At 35.9% G+C, this 25,307-nt stretch overlaps 1 long non-coding RNA gene and 1 pseudogene across 1 annotated transcript; both read right to left on the minus strand.

Moving 5' to 3' along the window:
• Positions 1-4,507: 4,507 nt before the first annotated feature.
• Positions 4,508-8,240, minus strand: LOC133873666 (uncharacterized). Its single transcript, XR_009901143.1, has 3 exons — positions 7,547-8,240; positions 6,092-6,189; positions 4,508-4,793 (listed from the first exon to the last, which is right to left on the minus strand). It is a non-coding gene; the product is annotated as an uncharacterized LOC133873666 (long non-coding RNA).
• Positions 8,241-12,611: 4,371 nt separating this feature from the next.
• LOC133873244 (serine carboxypeptidase-like 45) lies at positions 12,612-15,000 on the minus strand (annotated as a pseudogene).
• Between the last annotated feature and the right edge of the window lie 10,307 nt (positions 15,001-25,307).

Genomic DNA, 25,307 nt, shown 5'->3' on the forward strand with positions numbered 1-25,307 from the left:
GAGAGAGAGAGAGAGAGAGAGAGAAGCATATGCGGATTTATACCAGAACCAATATTGGTGTTCATGGACTTTGTGCAACTAATAGTACATTACTATAAGCCAAGTTTGCTTCGGCAATCTTCTTGGCATTTATTAAGAATACGCAAGGCATATTGAGGTTCCTTTGCCAATTTCAACTTTTGCTTATCGCACCCTTTATAACACTCTCTTAATTCTTCCTTTTGTTCTTCAGTAAGCACTCTTGAACCATTACTCTTTCCAGAAGTTCTCTTTTTTTTTTTTTTTATTTAGAACCACTTCTTCCTCTAGGAGTTTTCTTCCTTCGTGATTTCGCATCATTGTGTGGAGAGAAAGAGAGAAGTCGATTGGGAGGTGGAAAGGGATGCCGAGAGGGTCGCGGTGGGGGATCGAAAATGGGAAGGGGACGATCCTCAACATGCACCAGAACTAGAAAAAGGGTCATTAACAGCATTATCATTACTATAAGTACTTTCATAGCATTTCCATCCATAGTTCCTATGCCTCTCTTCATAGCACTTATTTTTGGGAACTCCAAGATGAATCTATAGTCTACGAATACATTTTGAATTTATAGATATCATAGTTGGAAATTTAATTAGTTTATATAAAAAGTAATATTTTTAGGCCAAGAATTTTTTAAGCATGGGGACATTGGAAACGTTTGATGCCTTTTGACTAACATAAATTTTGATTAAGTTCATGTATCGTGACCCTTGAGATTTTATTATACTCATTGGACAATTACTAAGAGTTTTTGTTTTTGGAAATAGTCGTGTCCAATTGAATTTGTTGGCGGGGATATATATGACTTTGGGTATGATGGTACAATCAAGTTGTCTATTCTAATTTCATATACCTTTCTTAAGAATATGTGAAAGAACATGTTGGCTTTGAAAGACACATATAAAAGGGGGTATAAGATTATTTAAGGAATAGACATATGAAAAAGACACGGCATCGTCAAATTTGCACATAAAATTTCCATGTAAGAATTATGATTGGACATAAATAAATTAAATTGAAACCACAATTCATTGTGAGATGACAAAGAATTGTTTAAGAATTTGGTGGATTCAAGAAATACATCGTAACTTTTGAGCTGAGTGGACAAATTGTCCTTGACTTGAGTCATGTGTTTGTGCGCTACTTGTTACTTATATCATAGTGTCCCTTAGCAAACATCATTTTTAATTGTAAGATGCAAATTGTATTCATATCTACAGGTAAGGATGTGATATAAAATACGAATAAGTAAAAATGTATAGTTTAATAAATAACATTATGTTAGTTCAAAATAACAATTCAAAGGATTGAAGAAGAACTAAAATAAGTTATATAAAGTGTAATCCTAGGGAAAATTAAAAGATGTAAATAATAATAAAATGTGTCCCAGTCATGACAAGTTTTAGCAAGGTTAGAGCTAAAGGCGTCAAAACACCCAAAATTATAAATTAGGCTCAATAGATAGAAGAATTTTTTAGGAATAGACCGTTCCATTCAAAAGAATAGAGTGACTTGTGGCAATAGGAGGGAAGCGTATGAAACAAACGATCTAGATCAAATCTAAGCAATCGTGTTCCACTAGCGTGACGTGAGGTGCCGTTTGATTGGACAACATCTCCATGTGTCATCTCACAACTGAGTGATGGCAGAAGATCAATGACCCTGATTTCGTCATATCCTAATATGACTAATGGGACACATTATTATGCTAAATGTCAAATCGCGTTCAAACAGGAGAATCTCCACATGTCAATCATTGTGCGATGAGATGTGTCACTGATGGGACTCAAATTAATTGCAATTGACCTAATGTAACGTCCCAAATTTGAATCAACAAATTCGTAAGTAGAAACCTCCGGTTTCCACGTGACATTACTATATCAGAGATGAAATCTGGAGACGGAATATATTTTTTTCTTCTAAAGACATAGTAATTGATAACACAACACATCAGAACTGACTGAATTACCTCAATATATTAATCAGACATGTATTTTTCGTTACATGTGAGAAATACTCTAAGTACATCAAAACAAGAGCCACAGACGACACATACACATACATAAAAATCCTAACAAATGCAAACATCATTCTAAACATGTTATATACAACAATGACAGTAGACATAAAAAATTACAAATAAATACAACCAGATACAACAACGTTAGCTTATAATCATTAAAGCTAGCGAAAGGAAATCCAATCCTTCATCTTCTGAACCTGCATCCATAATTATCTGATTGTGGACATTACCATAATCCCATACTGTAATTGTTTGAGTCAACTGTTTCAATAACATAATGGTTACTGATTTATTTAGAAACACATAATACAATGATGTAACCTTATCTCTCTCTCTCTCTCTCTATATATATATATATACAATTCAAGATCCATAATCACAAATGAAAAATAAAGAGACTCCTAATTAACATGTGTGTGTGATCAATTATGCAACAAAATATTAAATGTAGAATATAAAAGAGACAAATATTTTGTTGGCAAAGTAAACTCTTATCAAGAGAAAAACCACTTTGAGGTAGCCAAACCCAGAAAATTCACTATTCAGAACACAAAGTTAGTTACAAGGCAGTAGTACTCACGTAACCAGATGCAGTAATCGTACATCTAACTCTGACATGTACCTATACGTAAACGCTTTCCAACCAGACCTCATGTCTAAAGAAGTCTTCAATGGACTCCTTTATCTTAGGGCTCCTCACTAAGCTAAACTTCAATTGATCAAATCACACATACAAAAACTTTCAAAGCAAATCTAACAATCTCTACCTAAACACCCTCTCTTAGCACAACGGAATTAAATACCAAATTCTTTCAAAACAATAGCCAAGAAGCACCTTTAAGTAGGTTTTGAAAAACCTAATTTGACACAAACTCAGATTTCCCTAGGAAGCGTCCGAACTAGGCAAGAGGACGTCCGGACATCAAGCAGCAACCGACTTCAAATAACACGTTTTTCTTCAAAAGATTTTAGTAGTGCGTCCAAACAGCATAGTCGTAGCGTCTGGATGGTTGCATAAGGTACTTCCAGCATCCGTAGTCAACTCATTTGCATCTGGACTTTCATGAAAAACTTTTGCTCTTTATGGCTCGCGTCTGCTAGGCCGTCCAGATCTTCATAGGCCTTTTGCTCTCTCTGGCTCACGTCTGCTGAGGTGTTCAAACACTTCTTCAAACATTGACGGGCGTCCGGACACTTCCTCTGGCCGTCCGAACGATCACAATGGAAATCGCCTTCGCTGAGCTGTAAGGACGTCAAAATCTTCATTGACTTTCAAAAATTGCCGTTCTTGATATTTGCGACACTAAATTTGTCATATTAGGCCCTTTCCATATTAGAGAATATATTCTGAATTATCTCTAGAATATTCTCTGAATTACAGCGTTCCTGTTTCAGCAGTACCCTAATATGGTAGTGATTTTGTCAACAGAATATAGTCAATAAACTAACAAACTCCCCCTTTGGCCATTCATGGACAAAAATCACTTGAACGATGAAAAATACAAAAATCTGTCCAAAATTAAAAATACTCCCCCCTTTTTGTCTCAAAATGACAAAGGGAAAATAGAGTATTAAAAACCACAGATGAAATAGTACTAATATTTAGTAAAAAACAGGAATAAAAGTAAAGTGTCTTGATAAGCATCGAATGTTGCACATTCAAGCCCCTTAACTTTCACATGTCATTTCCTTAGCATTGTTATTTTTGTTTGATTTTGTGTTGTTTTATTGTTTTCGGGTTTTAAATAAACATGAAATTAATTCCATTGATTTTGGGCTTAAAGCACACTTTAAGAAGACCTAGAAGATATGTTTGAGCTTAACCAATCATAATAGAAGACCTATATGATGTGGTTAAGTTTAATCAAATCAAGGAAATGATTAACTCAGAAATTCTCCAAAAAGAGTCAAAATCGGATTTGATTCAAATTTGGATTATGCACATGTCTTAATGTTTTAATCATAACTTTCTTTTAAAGTCTCATATTGCAATGAAATTGGTGGCTTTGGAATGCTAATAAAAAATGAAAAAAAAAATGTGTTAGAAATAGGTTTTTCCTAATTCGGACCTTTACTATGCCAAAATCGCCCTACAATAAATGACCGCAAATCTGGACGAATCCTATTCCGATTTGTACTAGGATTGCTTCCTAATTTGACTAGAAGACTCAAGTACAATTTTTCTAGAATTTCTAGGGCTTGTTTTCTCCCTATAAATAAATCCCTAAGCTTCAAGAGAAGGTGTGCTTAGCTTTAGACAAAAAATTCTTCTTCTTGGAGGCTTGACAAGTTGAAGAGGAGAAGAACAGGTGTGACGACCCGTTTTTTTTTTTATAAAACGTAAAACGAGTCATCGCAGTGGCACGACTACGTGTCGCTCAGCCAACATATGGCACATGCCCCATAACATGTACCTGATAATCAGAGTATAACATACATCTATCTATGCAGCGGAAAACATAAATTTGAATAGCGGAAATTACAACTTATACATCTATCATAAGTTAATTACAACAAAGAGCCATTTAACATCTATATGCTTAAGTCTTATTAACACAATAACAATAATGGCTTAACAAAGAATAAGTGACACAAACGTCACAAGCCATACCAAACCTATAAAATAGTGGACAACCCGTGATCCGACAATTACAACTGTCGCGGTGAGCTTCAGTCATAATATCCCAAGCACACTGCTACCGACCCATCGACTATACCGTAGTACCTGCAGCCAAAGAAACATCATCTACACGGTTGTGGTGGTATCCACATCCGCATAGGTGAAATAGTGAGTTCACCGCCTTAGTATACCTCATACTAAGACCTCAGTGGTATAAGACTAACTGAGTTTTCACAAAGAACCAACCTCTATTTATTTTTAGTCGTGCGAGCACTATATTAGCCACAATTTACCAACAGCTAATGCAGCAAACACCGACTATTTAGAAAACATTTAAAACATACTATATAGCTGTGAAAACATGTAGAAGTTCCAGACATCCCTCCTTGGAAGTTTCTACATATAGACCCATCTATAATAATACTTTTCACCGGTCGCTTGGACATATGTGCACACGATCACTCCATCACAGATATCACGTATACACATAAGTCTTCAGCAAAGAACATGGCATCTTACTTTTCCGTACTAGGATAACATCCTTCAACAAAACACTCGCAACACCATCTCTAATCGTATTCCAGCTTCGTGCCTTGACGTCAGTAGATCATGAGAGCACTAGAGTTAAACTCAATCATGCTAACACGTCTTTCCTGAAGAACAAGAACAGTCAACCTTCCTACTCATAGACATGCCATTACTCGCACCTGGGTAGTCATATATCCATGTACTTTCAAGTTCAATGTATGCTATTAACACATGACTATCCGATAGAAATATACATAAGCGCTTTTCATTTAAGACACTTATGCATACCAACACGTCTAGTAAAATCTACTCATAACATAAAAACCTCTCTCACAAAACAATGCTATATATGCTATGCATGAACTGGGGCTGATACTGTTATGCTGCTGATACTGATACTGCTGATACTGATACTGTTCTGCTGCTGATATACTGATACTGCTGGTATGTATGCTCTATACTACATGCTCAATGTTCCGTGCTTGACCAGTATATATTTCCTACTGTGTCACGCTGAAATTATGCAGTTGTTAAATCACGTCCTCTCAAAACAAAACAAATCCAGCATTTTACCCAACACTTTGAAATCATTCAAAACTTAGTTTCTTTATCAAATCTACGCAGTTTCAACATTACATGTTCTCAAACAATTTGCATAATTTAGATCTCAACCGCAAAACATACTCAAAACACTTTAAATCAATTAACACCTTTCCCTCATGCATCAATTCTTAAACATCATTGATAATATTTGAACATAATCGAAACTAAACAAATCATCTCAAAGCATATACATTTCATCATATGGTTGGTTCAGTTTCAATAACAATATATATATTTTTTATCAATCCAATACATATAAAAATATATATTTTCTCAGTGAGTGGAATACCCACCTTGGCTGCATTAGACTCCAACTCGAACACTCCTTGGACTCTAGTCATTTGGACTCTACATTGGAGAACCCATTGAAGTCTCCAATTATAACACGATCCTGCAAACATTGGTAGCATTAGACAATGCTATTGAATCACATACTCTATGACACCCTAACTACCCGCGTGCTCACACGTCACATCACTCGCTTCTAAAGCTAGCTAGGTATCCTAAACTATTATTAGGCTAATCATTGGTTATAGGTACTTATTATATCTTGCTTATTAATTAGGAGGTGTATTTACTATTTTATTTGCCTACATATTATTTATTACATCACATTACCATTGTGAATCCATTAATGGTTTGTTGCTTATTTACTAAGTTAACAATATATATTTAACATGTATGCATGCATATGTGTATATGTACATATATACATATACATATACAATACTTAAACCTAGTCCATTAATACACTAAATTACTTAGTGTACATAGATAAGTAAATTGGATACCAAGTTACCTTACTATCATTATTAGACATTATGCATATGGTTTGTTTATCCATTTAAGCTAAGTGCATTCGGTCCATATATATATACATATAATGTTTATCAAGCTAAGCATAACCTCATAACGCACTTAGATATTTTATACTGCATAGGTAATTACATTAATCACCTAATTATATTACCACTAGACTTTGGAGCCTATTCATGTATTTCTATAATGTCACTATTTTATATTTGTTGTCTTAAGGCTATTTGGATCATTTACCATTTTAAAGCATTCTCATCTAAGCATTACACTTAACACTTAATCCTTGCTAATTACTAGTTATCTATGAAACTCTTATTCTTTCATTACATAAATACTTGAGTACTTAAACTATATAGCCCAATCTTATTTAACATGTTATCTTAATAACCCTTATTTCAATTTATGTGAATCTATGTATTTGATTTTAGCCCTCATCTCATTCGGCCTTACCAATATCATGTAATCCAATTTTAACTTCTATCCATAGTTAGTCCTATAACAAGTCTCTATATACACTAACTTCAACATTAAAACTTCAACTCTTCTTTAACAACCAACTTAACCAATCTAAATAAATTCAACCATTAAACATCAATGTCAATAATTACCCAAATCAACCCATACATGAAACCCAACCTATCTTAGAACATTAACATAAATCTAGCATCACTAAAAACCGAAACTCCAAGAGAAATACACTATTGTCCTAAGCCATTCATACCAAAATAATATCAATCCCAAATCAGCCCCCCATGAAAACCCTAGAATTTCATTTCAAGCAAAACCCATTCCAAACCCATAAAATTATTCACCTAAATTTGTGGCTTTAAAAACCCTAGGATTTCAACCTAAACCAAACCCAAAGAGAATCTGATTTTGCAACATAAATAAATGGGCAAAGGTGAAAATACAAGGAAGCTAGCGATTTTTACCTCACCAGACGTCCATGGCCAAAAACCCCATCTTTTCTTCTTCTACCCATGGCTGGACAGCTTCCATTTCAAAATCTCTCTCTCACGATCTGTTCTCTCTCTCGGCATTTCTGCACTTCGGGCTCTCTCATGGGTTGCTATGCGTGCGTGAGTGCGAGTGAGAGAAGAGGAAGAAGAAAGGGAAGGGAAAGAGAAGAGGCGAGCTGCTGTGCGTGCGTGACAAGGGAGAAGGGAGGAAGAAGAGAAAAGAAATGGTGAGGGCTGCTGCTGCCGTGAAACAGGGGGAGAGAAAAGGGGAAAAGAGAAAAAGAAGGAGAAAAGGAAGAGAGAGAAGAAGTGGGAGGGAGAGAAGTGTGCTGCTTGTTTTTGTTTGTCTTTGTTTATTGATGGGAATCACGTGTAAGAAGAGTGAGCCATGTGAAACCAAAAAGAAAGGAAACAAGTGTGGGCCCTATCCTTAAGTGAGAAAAGTCAACAAGTGGGGAAAATGGGAGAGAGATGCGTGAATTAAGGAAAGGAGGAGCCAATGTGATTACCAAGATACCCCTCAAGCTTAAATAGAAATGAGAATAAAGTGGGGCTAAAACTTGTCAATTTTCACATGGGCTAAGATGGTATTTTAATCCCCCATTTTTACCCATGGGCTACCATTTCTAAAACATACAAGCCCACAAAATAAATGAAACTATCTTATATTATTTATCACCCCAATTCCACCTATCATTATTTAATTGCAATCGACCTATTAATAATATTCTACATTTGTCTCTTCACTTTTTTTTAATTAAATCATCAAGTGTGATTTTACAACACTAGATGAGCTTATTTTTAGTTAAACAAAATAAATCAATTATTATTATTATTATTCTATTTTAGCTCCATTATATTATATCTCCATAATATAAATATTACTACCTAGAATATAATTATTTGTCCCATCTATTTAATAAACACAATTTATTAATTGCTAAACCCCTATTTATTTTCTTGGTCTTTACAACAGGTCAGGAAGTCATCCCAGCACTACGATAAGTGGCTAAATTCGTAATAGGGTGTTGATGTAGCCTTTTCCAAGTAACAATGGTTTGGCTTGAAACAAGCCCCCCGTGCATGGTCCATGCGTCTCTCTCAAGCCTTATTGGACCTCGGCTTCACGAGCTCTACAGTGGACACTTCCCTCTTTATGCTTCATCATAATTCAGTTCATATTTTTTTTCTAATATATGTTGATGACATACTTGTTTCCAACAACTCTCCCTCTGCAGTTTCAGGACTTGTTGCCCAATTACAACAGGACTTTGCCATCAAGGACTTAGGAGTTTTGCCCTATTTTCTTGGCATTCAAGCCACTCAGCTACCTCATGCCCTCTACCTCACTCAGAGTAAATATGTCTCGGACCTTCTATGCAGGACACACATGGATGGTGCTAAACCATCCCCCACACCTTGTTCCACTGCAGGTCCCTCTTTGATGGGGAGCCACTCAGTGACCCTTCTGAATACAAGCACATTGTAGGGGCTTTGCAATACTGCACCCTTACCCATCTTGACATAGCATACAATGTCAATCAGTTATGTCAGTTCCTTCACTCGCCTACCTCAGTTCACACAGTGGCTGCTAAATGCGTGCTCCGATACCTAAAGGGTACCATGGACGTTGGCCTTCAGTATACTCACGGTTCCCTGCAGCTTAATGGCTACTGTGACTCGGATTGGGCAGGGAGCCCCGATGACAGGAAATCCATGACCGGCTATGGCATTTATCTTGGCCCATGTGTCATCTCGTGACCTGCCAAGAAGCAATCAGTGGTCGCCAAATCCAGCACTGAAGCTGAATATCGATCTATGGCACTTGCAGTTACCGAAATGTATTGGCTTCAAATGCTGTTTAAAGAACCCCGCATTGCTATCTTCCATACTCCCTGCATGTGGGTTGACAACCTTGGAGCTCTCTCCCTCTCTTCTAATCCTATGTTCCATGCAGGAACAAAATGTAAGTAGAGTATCATTTTATTCTAGAGAAGATCTTCAATAAAGACCTCTTTGCTCGCTACATCTCTGCTCAGTCTCAACCTTCAAATATCTTCACCAAAGGGCTGTCCAAAGCCCGGTTTCTCCTCCTTCGTGAGAAGTTAATGCTTGCTTCACTCCCCATCAACTTGCGGGGGGATGTTAAGGATATATGATCTCCTCATCCTCAATTCCAGCTATATGTCAAGAGAATTCTGCAACACATCATGCTGCAGATAATGAGGAGCGCAGCAGATCACATTGCATACAAGGAAAGAAATAAGGACTACAAGGAAAGTCCATGCAACATATCAAGTTAATAAGGAAAGGCAGGCTGCAGGCTTCCTCACTAGGCAATTATATATGGACAACAAGACAAATTGATTCAAAGGATGATTTCTCCCATTGTAATCATAATTCACTTTCCTTTTCTATTCTATTTATGAACCTGTATATATACTGAGATATTCATCTCATTATAAAAATTATTCAATCTAGCAATACACACTCTACATATTTCAAACTCTTTTGATTTTCTCTAAATTTAGGAAACAAAATTACTTTTTGCTTCCTTATCCAAATACACTTAACAATAGCTTTTCATATCTATCTTTATAATATTAAAATATTATTTCTTTACAAATACAAGTTCCCTACCTATCCTCACATTTTTAAAACAATCTCCTCCAACGAAAGGCAAAAAGATGAGAGATGACAGAGAAAAGAGATATTTTATGTTAAAATAATGTATTAGGACTATTGGAAAGCTAATATGCTACCCAATAGATTGGATAGCAATATTTAGAGAAGCAATAGTGAAGCTAATGTAGGTTACTTTTTGTTGTTTTAGATTTTCGCTATATTTAAGGAATTGAAGAGGTTATTGGGAATCTGTTGCTAGTGTTCTAATATACATTTTATTGCCACACCACATGTTCTTGTCAGTGAAGCCATTTTCAATGGGCCTTTTTTCCCCGTATTGCGAGAATTCACATCCTTATTGATTTAGTTGCAAGCTCTATTGCCCTAGTTGTAGTCAATCCATTACATTGACGTGAGTACTAGGCTTGACTCTCCCAATTTTCTATGAACCCAAGCCCAATCCAAAAAAGGCCCTCAACACAGATCAACTAATGAAAGGGTTAACACCAAAGAAATTTAAGGAACATGTTAATGCAATTGGTGTTGATTGTATCCCATAATATTTATTTATGGATTGTATAATGTTTATCTATGATGCAAGACATTTTGAGACCTCATTCAATATGCTTATGGTTTTTCCTATTTTTCATTTTATACGTATATATATGAAATTGGATGAATGACAACAGGAATAATTAATCTTTAACAAAAGATATTTATGTTGAATAATTTTGCAAAACTTCCCACTTATGAGTCACGATCAAACAAAATGCTAGTTTTTTGGTACATGGAAGGGATTATGCCACCTTATTGATGGACAACCATCGTGACTCAAACTAGTCAGTTGTTTACCCATAAGATTTATGATGACCAACTTAAAGTAACCATGGACTACATTAATTAAATGCATAATGTAAACCTTATTGAGTCTAAGAAAAATGAGATGTGTTATTTGTACACACATTATATACACACTAATATTTGGTGTGGAACCCATTCATGTGAGATGGGCTCCACGGTTATTTGTACGCATCCAACTTGTGCACAGACCCATTGTGAGTATGTGTACAATGTGTGTACAAATATCATTTTCTGGTATCACATGCATGGGTTGCACACTAATGTTAGTGTGTGCACAATGTGTGCACACACAATGTGTGTACAAATATCATTATTGTCGTGTGGACCAAGTGGGTAGATTGTAAGAATTTAATGGCTCACATGACATTGGCATATATGTAAGAGATATGTTGCTTAGTATTTTCTTATCCTTCTCCTATCCTTCCCCGCAAATGTGGCATTATGAATCCACCTTTAACTCAATATTAATTAAAAAGAAAAAGAAAGAAAAAAAAAAATCAATGGTGAATTAACAATGCCACATCCACAAAGAATGATAGGAGAATAACAAGAGAATATAAAGTAACATTTGTCTATATGTAAACAGTTAGACTCCAAGTACTATTGAACTTAAATGCAACGGTTATTTAATCATAATCCTATATACTAAACTATAGGTCAAATAAGAGAAGTGCTTTCTTATTAGACTCCTACTATGAAAGGAAGTGAAGTTATAGTTGAAGAAGGAAACCGCTCGTCTTTCTATTGTAACGTAAGAAGGTCAAGTGAAAGAAATTGTTGCTATTATGGATTACATATAGTATGTGCTTTTACTCGTGAATTATTAAGTTATTGTAAAAATCATGATAGTTAAATTATGGGGGTAATTATCTTTTCCCCCCATGAACTACCAAAAAATGCGCAATGCCCCATGAACTACCAACTCGACCAAAATAGAGCATTCAACTACCAAATACAACAATTTTTCCCCCTTCCGTCAGTTAGAGGGGTTAAAAGAAACAATCAACAGGTCATGTGCCGTTTTACATGGGGGCATGTTGGAAGATGGTGGTAGTTCATGGGGGAAAAGAGGAAGATGGTGGTAGTTTATGGGGGTAAAAGAGGAAGAAAATGAGGGTAAAATGGCATGTGACGGTCACGTGACCCGTTGACCGTTTGTTTTAACCCCTTTGACTGACGGAAGGGGGGAAAATGGTTGTCTTTGGTAGTTGAATGCTCTATTTTGGTCGAGTTGGTAGTTCATAGGGGCATCGCGCATTTTTTGGTAGTTCATGGGGGGAAAAGGTAATTACCCCTAAATTATGAGATTTAATAATGTCAGATGTAATTTACCGTGATTGCTTCTTTTGGTAAAATACATAATCCATCGAATAACTTCGTATTCAATGAGAAGTTGGTGAAAAAGGTTCAACAAAAAAAGAGAGAATAGTCTCTTCTATAGTGAAGAAATGTAAAGGGATTAGTCGTGAAATGTAACAATAGGATTGCTTGACATTTATTAATGAAGTTAATTGCTTATCTATGAGAGTTTTTTTTTTTATGAATTGCTTTTCTATGAGAGTTCTTTCGGCAGTGGCTTTCCTGCCAAAAATGCACTAAATAGCACGAGTGATCTCTCTGGCTGTGAAAATGGAGCTTCATGAGCTGCTCCTCTAATGGTGGCGAAAGATAACTTATCACCATATACTTGTGTCCATCCAGCAACCTGCAAAGCAAAAGCCAAAAGTAAGAAAGACAAAGTAAGGTTTTGATTGTTTTGTTCAAACACATTCTCGGAAACTGACTAACCTGTCTTCCTTCAAACCAGGCTCTGTAAGGCGCAACTGTATCTAGTCCCAACTCCTTGGCCAGTCCATTTACAAGTGTCCGTGTCCCAGTAAGTGGGATAACCGAATCTTGGTCTCCGCTACAGAAATTAATGTAAAAATGGATCATTACTACTAATCTATATCTTGATGAATGATGAACTAAAGGAAATAAATGTGTATAAAGTTTGCTTAATCTACCTGTATACCAACACCCGGATGCCAGACTTGACAAGTGCACCCAGAAGATGGATGGTAGGTATTTCTAGATTTTGCATGTCATATTTGAGGACCCTGTTATTAAGAAAGAAAACCACCAATGTCAAAAGAATGAGAAGATGCAAGAAGAAACCAAGTAGAATGTCTCTTACTATATGCTGCCATGAATAATACTGGAATTGAGATATGTATGGCGACTCCAATAAGCCGACCATATCAATTAGAGTTAGCTCCTTACTCGCTGCAAACAGTCCATCTGGTGACTCCAATAAGCCGACCATGAAAAGCCTTCTGCACTTCTTTCCGGTTCAAGTACTTAATTGTTTCATCTTCCACACAAACATCTATTTTCTCTGTGTTTTGCTACAAGTGGGAGATCAAATTTTAGCAGAGGAAACAATAGTTTCCATACATGTTTGAGGCAAGCAACGAAGAAAAATGTGTATGAGAAAAAGCCAATTCTCACCAGTTGATTCAAGACTTGAGATTGCGACTTAAACGATGTTAAACAGACATCAAGAGTGACATCATATGTGTCGACAAAGTAATTAATTTCGCTTGAAACTTGGCTTATTACTTTGGAGCAAACAGGGGTGATAGAGCCACTTCTTGCCTGCTGTCTTTTGATTTGGGAGTAATTACAGATTGAAGTGAAACTTTCGAAAGCTGAATCAGATATTAATCCGTGAGACCATAAGAACTCTGCCTGGGAGTTGAAATCAGTATTGAACTCCAGTAGAGGATTCCCTATCTGCAGCCATCGGAATTTGAGCAAATTAAATTTGGGGTAAAATATTGGGATAAGCACCTAATTACTGTGGATCATAATAAAAATTGAAGCATTGACTTCATCATTCTTTCTGAATGGTTTCTTTTCTTCTACTTACAGCTATGCCCTTGAGATTGAATTTCGCGTTAGATTGAATAATGAGGCGTGCAAGTTGTGGAACGTAGTGTCCTGGTAAGAAGCAGAATTTTCATCATTCTCTCTCCTCTCTCAACCTGAACAAGTTGTTTCTATTAACTTAGAACATACCTGCATAGCTCTCCCCTGTGATGAAAAAATCTCTGCTTTTATACTGTGGGAATTTTGTGAACCAGCGCTCAAGGAACACTAGGTTGTCTTGTGCTGTAAATGAACAAAACCAGAATCTCTATTAAGAATATCTCTTTTGGTGGTACTCAACGGTTTGATGGAATAAGTAATGAAGTCAAAACCTGTCAGTTCATCGTTCACTGAATCATAGAAAGATTTGTTAGCAGAGTAGGAGAATCCAACTCCTGCTGGTGATTCCAGATATAACATATTTGCTTCTGTAACAGAGAGTAACTTAAAAGTAAATCTGACAATTACTTGAATATAATCTTATGAGCACAGTCACATTCACATTCAACGCACAAAATATATATATATAGATATGGGGTTACCTTTATTCCAGCTATAATAATTTCTGACGAGAATGTCTCCGCTTGGCCTAAAAGGCCCATGCTCGGAAAAGGCTCCAGCTCCAATCGATGAACAGCCAGGTCCTTCAAAACCCATTAAGGTTTTCATTCATTCAAGCCAACAAGGATTTTAGAGCAGTTTAATATATGAATAACGTGAATATTACCGCCATTCAACCAAAGAACAAGAGGCTTTGAAGCTGGTTCTGTTTCTGCTTCAACGAAGTAGTAAAACAGAGCTCTCTGTTGCTTTTCATCAATGGTTACATATCCTGCATATTGCTGGAAACTGACCGGTGGCTGCCCTGGCAAGCTGACGATTTTATCATCTACTAAAGGAGAGCCAATTGTTAAGCATACGTTCATTAGAGTTGCACTTGCACAGATTGTTCCGATGATAATCCATAAATATAATTGATGTTGCGTGATGAGACTAAGAGACAGAGGAGAGGGAGATGAAAAGAAGGGCATTTCAATGGAGTTTGATTTTGTTTTGCTCGATGAAACTTACGGCATATATCAATGGAAACTAAATTACTAATTATTTTTGACAGATCAACGCGATATCTTGCTTTCCTTGGTGCGCACGGCTGGAGATTGATATGCTTGGATTTCCTTATAAGCTTGGATTTCCTTATATATATGGGAAATAACCTGATTGCTGGAGATTTGTCTCCTTTTGAATTTGACCGGCACTAAGGGTGTGCATGGGGCGGGGCGGGGCGGTTTTTTGCCTTTTTTGGCCCCGCCCCGCACCTATGCGGGTTGGCAATTTCCAACCCGCAAACCGCACTTAATAAAGACAACCTATGCGGGGTGGATCACTACGGGGCGGGTTCGTGTGGGGTGGGGCGGGTATTTTGAGTGGCATTTACGTAATTTTGATTTTACTTTGTAAAAAATAAAATTTTAAAAAAATACTGGTTTTTTTAATAAAAAAATTAAATTCATATTATTTTTTTTCACAGAATCTTATGAATGCAAAGTCAGATTTTTAAGAAATCAACTTTGTTTCATTAAAGAAAAAAATTATAATTTCAAAGCTCCTTAAATTTAGTCCTTCAACATGTTAATACATATCTTTCAATCGTTCCTATTTCTATACAAGAACATTTTTCATAGAATTAGCCTTGTAAGCTAAACTAAAAGCCCTATTAATTATAAGATAAAATTATAAGAAACATGATTTCTTTTTCTTTTCTTTTCTTTTCTTTTCTTTTTCTCCTCTGTGCGAGGCGGGGCGGGGCGGGGAACCGCATTTTTTAAAAGACTAAACCCGCAACCCGCCCCGCCCCGCCCCGCATAAATTTCTCAAATTAAGACCCTAACCCGCAAAAAAACCTAAAAACCAGGTCCTCTGCGGGGCGGGGTGGGGCGGGGCGGGGCGGGGATTGCGGTTTTTGTACACCCCTAAGCGGCACAATCCAAAGTTGAGGCAGAATCAACGTAATCAACGTGATGCGGTCCAACCTAAGTTTGGGCAGAATCAACTCTAAATAGTGAATATTCTAACGGCTGAGCTAAGACACCACCATAAAGGTGTATATATTACACCACCGTAAAGGTGTGCACCCAATCTGAGCTAAAACAAGACTCAGACCAATACAAACAATTGCTACAAATAAAACCTAGCCAAACAGAATGATGCATTTGCGATGACATAGAACTTTCGTTGAACTAAGAGAAGGTCACACATTCTGGGCAAAAAGCAATAACCAGGTTAATAACCACAGAGCAAATTGCCAAATAACTAACCAAAAAAAAAAACAGAGCTGCCGACAGAGGAGAAACCGCCACCAGAGACGGCGCGTGTAACACAAGTGCCGTTGTCGGAAAACACCCTACCAACAATCGAACACCACAAGCCACCGGACGCCACCAGACATGGCAAAGGGAAACGGAGCATGGCCTTCATGCGCAATCCAAGTTGTGAAAACACCTTGAATTCTTAAGTGTGCTAAAGTGACCCATCAAACTACAACAATATTTCAAAAATGCCATTTTCTCCGATAATATTATTATCCTCTAAAAAACAAATAAATAGAAATAAGGAAAGCGGTGGGGGTAACTACATGCCCAACCACCCCTTTTCTTTTTCCAATTTTTTATTTTAAAAAATAATTATAATACTTCTATTTTATTATATTTGTATTTATTTATTAAGAGTGACACGTGTTCCCATCTTATCGGTGCTGACGTAATACTTAATAGAATCTGTCAAATTTTTTAACATAATTTGACTAGAGGGAGTAGATTTGTATTTTTGGGGTAATTTTATTAGTACATTAAGTGTTCATCAAGTGTCCATCAAAAAATGAGGTGGCTTTTAAAATAATCATTGGGCGTATGATTGATCAAATGATGATTTTAATCAAATAATGATTTTAAAAACTACCTCATTTTTTTATGGACACTTAATGTACTAATAGAATTACTCTTATTTTTGGCATACCATAGGAACCTCTGAGTTCATTTTTGAGTAATTCTACATGTCATATAAATGTCCATCAAGTGTCTATCAAATAATGAGGTGGCTTTTAAAATCACCATTGGACATGTAATTGATCAAATGGTGAACTTGTTCAAATGGTGATTTTAAAAGCCACATCATTATTTGAACACTTGATGGACCTTGGCCCTGTTTGGTTCGCGGAATAGACCCTTGGAATGGAATGGTTATTTCTGTAGAATAGCCATTCTTTTGTTTAGTAGGGGTCTATTCTTTGGAATAGTTATTCCCATTGGAATACATATTCCTTTACGAAGAGGAATACCTATTCATTGGGGTGAAAACAATATTTTCCAGAAAAAACCATTTATTTTATATTAAAAAAAAAAAAAAAAAAAAAAAAAAAAAAGCCCAAATCCTTCACTAGCTGGCCAGCCCATATATGGAGACCATCGTAACACCTCGTGGTGGACCCCTGAGGCGTTCCAGGCGTGGTGCGACCACCCCTGGCGCTTTTGGGGGGTGGCACAGGCCACCCCGATTTGGCTTCGAGGGTGGCTGTGGATTGGCTTCGGGGGTGGCTGCAGCCACCCCCAGAGTCCATCGAGGGTGGCAGGCCACCCCCGACAAGTATTTTAAGGGTGGCCAGGCCACCCCCAGCTCTTGGTGGGCGGCCGCATGGGTTTTCTTTTTCTTTTTTTGTTTTTTTAATAATTTGATTTTCTTTTTATTTTTCTTTTTAAAAATGTGGGGTTTTTTTTAATAATTTTGATTGAATTCCAATTAAAATATATGAACTCTTACCAAACTAAAGAGTATGAATAACCATTCCATTCTGCCAACTTCTATTCCTAGGAATAGCTATTCATTTCCTAATGGAATAGTCATTCCGCAAACCAAACGAGGCCATATGACATGTAGAATTACTCTTCATTTTAATACCACAGAGAATTAATTGCATATAAGGTAAAACACATGAACTAATTTTGCATTTTTTTCCTTTTTTTTTACTAAGAGTGACACATGTCATCATTTTATTGGTACTGACATGGACAATAACGGAATCTATCAAATGTTTTGACTGCACAGACTATATTATTATTTTGGCCTACCCAGATGACCTCTAAATTATTTGTATACTGCAAGGAGCAATTTGTGATTTAGGCCAATTACAGAGACTAATTTTGCATTTATCCAAATATATATATATATATATATTTAAAATATTTTTTTATTAATTTTTTATTTTTGTTTTTTAGAGGATAAGGGTATTTTCAAAAAATGTTGTCTTTTGATGAGTCACTTTCACGAGTAATTCTAATAGTACATTAAGTGTCCATAAAAAAAAATGAGGTGACTTTTAAAATCATCGTTTGATCAAAAGCATCATTTGATCAATCACATGCCCAATGATGATTTTAAAAGCCACTTCATTTTTTTATGGACACTTGATGAATACTTAACGTACATGTAGAATTACACAACTTTCACACACTTAAAAATTCAAAAGGCTATCCTAAAATCGATTGTTAGTTCAGGGGGCTTTTTGATATTTAACCCATATTTTTACGACTTTTGTGGACATAGGTGGAAATCACAACTTTTAATTATACAATAATTGTTATGAAAATTTAAACTCTGTTTTATTTTTTATTTTATTTCAGCTTATGTATTTTAAAAAATAAAAAACCAACAAAATATGTGCGGTAGTTTTTTTCAATGTTGGGATATAATATTTTAAATTTTTCATAAGAAAAACATAAAGTAAAATTAAATTTAGACTTTTGAAAAATTTACAACATGTATGTATTTTTTTTAAGGGTTAAACATTTTTTTACCACATGTGGTTTAACTTTTTTAATTTTTGTCCCCGTGGTTCATTTTGTATCGCAGATGATACTTCTGTCCAAATTTTCGTCCAAAAACTAATGGTTGTCCACGTCTTTTTTTTTTTTTTTTTTTTTGAATAAGGTTGTCCACATCAGTACCACCAAACATCCTTAAAAACTTGACACCTGTCCTAGATGCCACGTAAGTCGCCACCATGTCACTTCAAATTTTTTTAAAAAGCTTTAAAAAAAATAAATAAAAACAAAAAAATAAAAACACAAAAAAACAAAAAACAAAAAAGGGGTAGCTTCACCGACCCAGACAACGGTGAGGCAAACACATCGTCGTATGGGTCCCCGAAGGCCGTCGTGTACTTCAGTACTACATGCACTGAGAGAAAGAGCGAGAGAAAGAGATAAATCAATTTGACTCTCCTCCTTTCTCTTCTTTCAAACTGATTTCTCTCTCTCTCTCTCTCTCTCTCTCTCTCTCTGTGTGTGTGTGTACGTAGTACTGTAGTTCACGATGCCCCTCGAGGACCCATACAACGATGTGTTTGTCTCACCGTCATCTGGGTCAGTGAAGCTACCCCCTTGGCCAAAATAGGGGTGGCTGGCCATCCCTTTTTTGTTTTTGTTTTCATTTTTTTAATTTTTTAAAGCTTTTAAAAAAAAAAAATTGCAGTGACATGGCACTGATGCAGCGACTTTCGTAGCATCTAGGACAAGTGTTAAGTTTTTAAGGGTGTTTAGTGTCGCTGATGTGGACAACCGTTAGTTTTTGGATAGAGATACCATCTCCTGCTTTTTCCAAAGCCAAGGTAACATCTGTAATACAAAATAAACCCTATGGGCCAAAAAATAAAAAATTTAAACCACAGGAGGCAATTCCCTATTTAACCCTTTTTTTAAAAGCTTTATTTATTTATTTTTATTGTAGGAGCATGACTTGTCCTTTTAACTTGTTGCTTTATGCTTGTCTTTTGTTTGAGTTTTTCATAGAGATATCGCCATATGAAAATATTAAGAAAAATGCTACACTTTCTTACAAAAAAATCAAATTTGCTCCTCAAATAATGTGTCACAATCCCAAATTGTTGTTGAAGATTTTATTTAATCATTCCGCAAACACCCTTTCCTCTTTCATTTGAATCTCTAGAAGAGGCCATAATATCGGTGGTTGCCAGGCAAACATTCAATCAATCAATCAATCAATCATTTTTGTAGATCATAGAAAGTGAAAAGTGAAAACCATTCCAAAAGCAATAAAATCGGCATTATTTGGCAAACAACTTAAATTTGATCTTCATGTGTTTCATTTCATATCATAGATGGTACCTCGTTTATGGCTAAAGATAGAGATGGTACTTACGTCTATCTTCCGTCCAAAAACTTAACAGAAGTTCACGTCACTAGCCTTAAAAAACTGACACGTGTCCCTATGACTAATTAAAAGTATGAAAGAAAAAAAAAATATTAAAAAAATAAAAATAAAACCTAGGGTTTGGCCCTTAGAGGTGGCCAAACCATTCCCATTCGGCCACCGTCAAACCAGCCATAGGGGCGGCTGAAACCACCCCAGGTCAAACGGGAAAGGCCGTGCAAGGACGGAATCAAAAATTCTTCTCAAATGGGGCCAATTGGCCAAGACCAAAGGCCAAGCCTACAATTTGAGGCCTATTTTTTATTTAACTAAACTACATTAGTAGGAATTTTGTTTTGGAAGATGGGGTTAGGAGGGTCATGGCCCCTAGGGTTCTTAATGCATGTCCATCCCAAAATCTGTGAGACCATAAGAACTCAGCTCGGGAGTTTAAATCACTACAATTTCTCGTGCACTTATAAGAATATGTTGAGCTCTGATCAAATAAAGGATTCTCTATCTGCAGTCATAGGAATTTGAGCATGTTGTCTAAATCAAACGAAAGGAAAAAGTACATATATACCCTCAAACTACTACCGCATTGTCAATTTTCCTTTTAAACTATCAAAAAATGTCAACGTCTCCAAGGCTCACAAAAGACAAAAATGACACTAAAAAATTTTCATTCAGACAAAAAATATCCTTAGAAATTCAAAAAAAAAAAAAAAACTAAAACCCAAAAAAAATGAAAAAATATTTAAAAAACCAAGGGATCGGCCATTGCCTTGGTTTTTTTTTTTTCCTCCAAAATTAAAATTATTTGTTAAATTTTTTTAATATTATGTTTTTTTTTTTTTTTATAAAGGGTATTTTTTATCATTTGGGGAAAGGATCCTGATCCTTACAACTATGCCCTTGAGATTGAACTCCACATTAGATTGAATAATGAGGTGTGCAAGTTGTGGAACATAAGAGAAAAGGCCTATGGGAAAGCAAGATGTTGGGGAAGAGACACGTCAAATCGAAGCGGCACAGAGGAAACATGAAGGATAAGTGTTGTAAATTAAGAAGTCCCATCAACATTAAAAGCGGTCACATGATCACCTTTCCCATAGACCAAAGAGGCATGAACAAGCAAAGAACAGGGCAATGACCTCTTACAAGAGCAAATATCATATAGGAAAAAACCATGCATACGATTAACCAACCACAACTAGAATCATCTCTTACTGATGATGTAGCTACTATGAACAAAGCCCATGAGTTATCTTATTGGGAAAGAATGGACATTGTGGTTTGGTACCCAATAAATTGTGTAACATTGTAGCATTCTCAATGTTTAGAGAAGCTGTTGTAGGTTACTTTTTGTGGTTTTTTTGTTTTTTAGAATTTTCTTATATTTAAGGAAGTGAGGAGCTAATAGGGAAGCTATTGCTAGTGATCTTATATACATTTTGTTATCGCACCACATGTTCTTGTTAGTGAAGCCATTTTTACATGAGCTCTTTTTTCCCCTGCGGCCCTAGTAGTCGTCAATCCATTAGATTGGCGTGAGTACTGGGCTTGAGTCTTCCAATTTTCTACAAACCAGAGCCCAAACCGAAAAAGGCCATCAACTAACAAAAGGGTTAACACCAAAGACATTATATCACAATGTTAACTCCATTGGTATATATTGTATGCCATAATATTTATTTATGGATTGTATAATGTTTGCCTATGTTATTAGACATTTTGAGACCTCATTAAATATGCTTCTAGTTTTTCCTATTTTCTATTTTGTACGGATATATGTGAGATTGGATGAATGGTAACGGGAATAATCTTTATAAAAGATATTTTTGTTGGACCATTTTGCAAAACTTCTCATTTATGAACCATGATCGAATAAAATGCTAGTTTTGTGGTACATGGAATCGATTATGCCACCTTATTGATGTACAACCATCATGACTCGCATTGGTAGGTTGTTTAACTATAACATTTCTGATGCAACTTAAAGTAACGATGGACTACATTAATTAAATGCATAATGTAAACCTTATTGAGCCTAATAAATATTATTGTCTTGTGGGCAAGTGGGGAGATTGTAAGAATTTAATGGCTCGCATGACATTTGTTAGAAAATATCCTTAAAAATTAATAGATGGGCTTATCTATTAATTAAGCCCATCTATCAATGGAGAAGGCCCAGCCCTGTAAGCCAGCTGGCAAAGCCCAAGCCCATCTAGGAGTAATCAATGGAAAGCTATGGAGAGATCAAGGTTCCAAGATACGCGGAGGTGTCTTGAGGACTGTTGTGCAAATTATAATACTCGCAAGTGCACGAATCGTTTGCAATATAGCGTTTTGCAAGTGCGAGGTCGATCCCACGAGGAATTGTGTTGTGAAAATTTTAATACTCGCAAGTGCAGGAATAGTTTTGCAATATAGTGTTATGCAAGTGCGAGGTCGATCCCACAGGGAATTGTGTTGCAAAAATTAATCTCTATTCAAACTAATCCTATTTTAACCTAATTCCAAATTTAGTGATTTTTAACAAAAGAAAACATAAACAAAAATAATTAAAATAAAGGGGTCTAGGGTTTTGGAATCCACACTCACCAAATCATAGCAACCTAATCTCATGCTCATCACACATATTTCGAATTCTTTCAAACCAATCTTAGGTATGTTCTACTTTTGCTTCAAAAATAGTTTAAATCATTCAATGAATCCATTCTTCCACAAATCACAAAAGATATCTAGTTTCAACTAAATCATCAAATGTATCCATAGAATGAAACACAATGAATATCCAACATACATGAAAACCCAAGCCATCAATTTAATGAAATTATATCAAATCATCACTTGTTTCCGGAAATCACAAGAGATATCCAAAAATAATCTCAAAAACCGAAATAGAACAATGAGAAATCAAAACCATGAACTCAAATAGCATACACAAGCATGGAAACTCGGTTTCTCTTCAATGGTGAGGTTTCATCCTCAACCTAAGACGAAAGTTTAGTTATACATCACTAAAGAAAACGTAAATGAACAAGAAGAATCAATAAAAACATAAATAAACTTACAAAGGAATGTGGTTCTAGGTGAAAATCACCCAAGAACCCTAAGCTAGGTCAAAATCGGCCCTTTGGGGCGCCCAAACGGTCTTTGCCGCTACTCCTCATCGTGAGAAAATGAGAAAAAGAAGTATTTATAGAGTTAGCTAGGCTTTCCGTCCCGCAAAAATTCGATCGATCGATTTTAAAATCGATCGATCTACTTAATATTCGATCGATCTACTTTTCGATCGATCGAATTAATATTTGATCGATCTACATTTTCAGCACTTCCAAAAATCTAGCTTTTCTATGTATTTTTGCTTTGAAAATTGTCCTTTTTTCTCTTATTGCCCTGCAAAACGCAAAAACACTAAAACTAACCAAAACATCAGAAAGAAACAAAGCTAAAGGTTTAACTAATGTAAATTAAGGGGTCCAAATATACACTTTTTGGCACTCATCAAGGATGTTGAGGCTCACGTTCTGGATACGGGGGAACCCATTTTCCGGAACATAGGGACACATGATCCAAGGGAGCGAGAATCCACGTTTCAGAGGCACATGAAGACCCATGTTCTAGACACATGGGAACCCCAAGACCCAAGATCAGAGAGTTGGTCTCTGCCATATCCGGGGGTACCGGAAACTATCTTAACAGTTTGGCGCTATCTGTGGAAACGACTTTCAATCATTTCTCATAGAATCCATGATTGTCCGCATAAGAACTGCAGATCCCAAAAGGAACAATCCTCCAACAGAGACGAGGAGATCGTCGAATAATGAACACTTCGCTACCTTGGAAGCCCGGATTACTCAAATTTCCATGGATATGGAAGCTCTCATCGAGCAAAACCAGCGATTATTGGGGCGACTCCCAGGAGGGCGAATCTCGAAATAATAGGACAAAAATGGAGGAGACGAAAGCAATGCGCATGTTGACGGAGGCATGAATCTAGGGAGCCAAGGGGCCCCTTGAGACAACTGTAACGACCCGCCTTTTACAAAAAGGCGTAAGTAAAAATTTCGATTTTCACATATCATTTTGACATCATCAATTACGTCATCAGAGTATAAATTAGTAGCTGAATATAATTTTCTTAACAATAACACATCAGAGCTTCTAAAAAAAGTACTTCAAATTAGATGAAAGAGTGTAACTGAATAATTATACTATAAAATAGTATTTGTGCCACATATGACACAGATAATTTACAAACATTATGTTCATAGCATCATTAATACATATCAACAAAAATATAAATATTGTTCTTCGAATATTATGATAATGGACTAAACACAGTAGTCCACAAAATGAAAGGTGACCTAGCCTCAGACACGACTATCAAGATCACCTAAGAGTCTGGATAATCTTGATACTCCTCCGCCTCATAACCTGTATTAATATATAATACAGAGAGAAAGAATAATACAAAAATACCTAAGTGAGTCCAATGTTTTCAATAATGATATGATTACTGATTTAGTTAAGTAAATGCAACACAATGTAATAATATAAAGTAATGGCAGTTTTATATACACAGTCATATTTATTCAAATAATCATGATCATCTTGCATTCAATCATATAGAGATGTAACTCTAACAAATAGATTCAAGGAAACTTAATTCCATTTAATATAGTCTAGGAGACGTAACTCTTGTCTAACGTATTATATGAGATGTAACTCCCGTTTATCAAATGATAGGAGAAGTAACTCTCGTTTAGCAAGTTCTAAGGAGACATCACTCCTCTAACAATTTTTGTCTAACGAGACGTCACTCCTCTAATAATTATTATCTCTTTGACACAGGCAAACATCACTCCCTATTCCGTAGGCAGATGTAACTCCCTACTCTTTTATTTAATTAAATTCATTAATAAATTTACAAAATATGCAAAATTCACATACACAAACGACTAAATAAAGCAGAAACCACAACATTATGGGAATTCAGCATCACCCTCAGTAAGTAATAAAAACTTACAGTTCTTCTTTCAGAAAGTATTTACAAACAAGCGTTCACTGCAGTATAATTTGATACAAGCAAATAGTGTATTTGTTCAATTCACAAAACATAGAATTTACT

This window comes from Alnus glutinosa, chromosome 7 (genome assembly GCF_958979055.1).
Source record: "Alnus glutinosa chromosome 7, dhAlnGlut1.1, whole genome shotgun sequence".
Taxonomy (NCBI): Eukaryota; Viridiplantae; Streptophyta; class Magnoliopsida; order Fagales; family Betulaceae; genus Alnus; species Alnus glutinosa.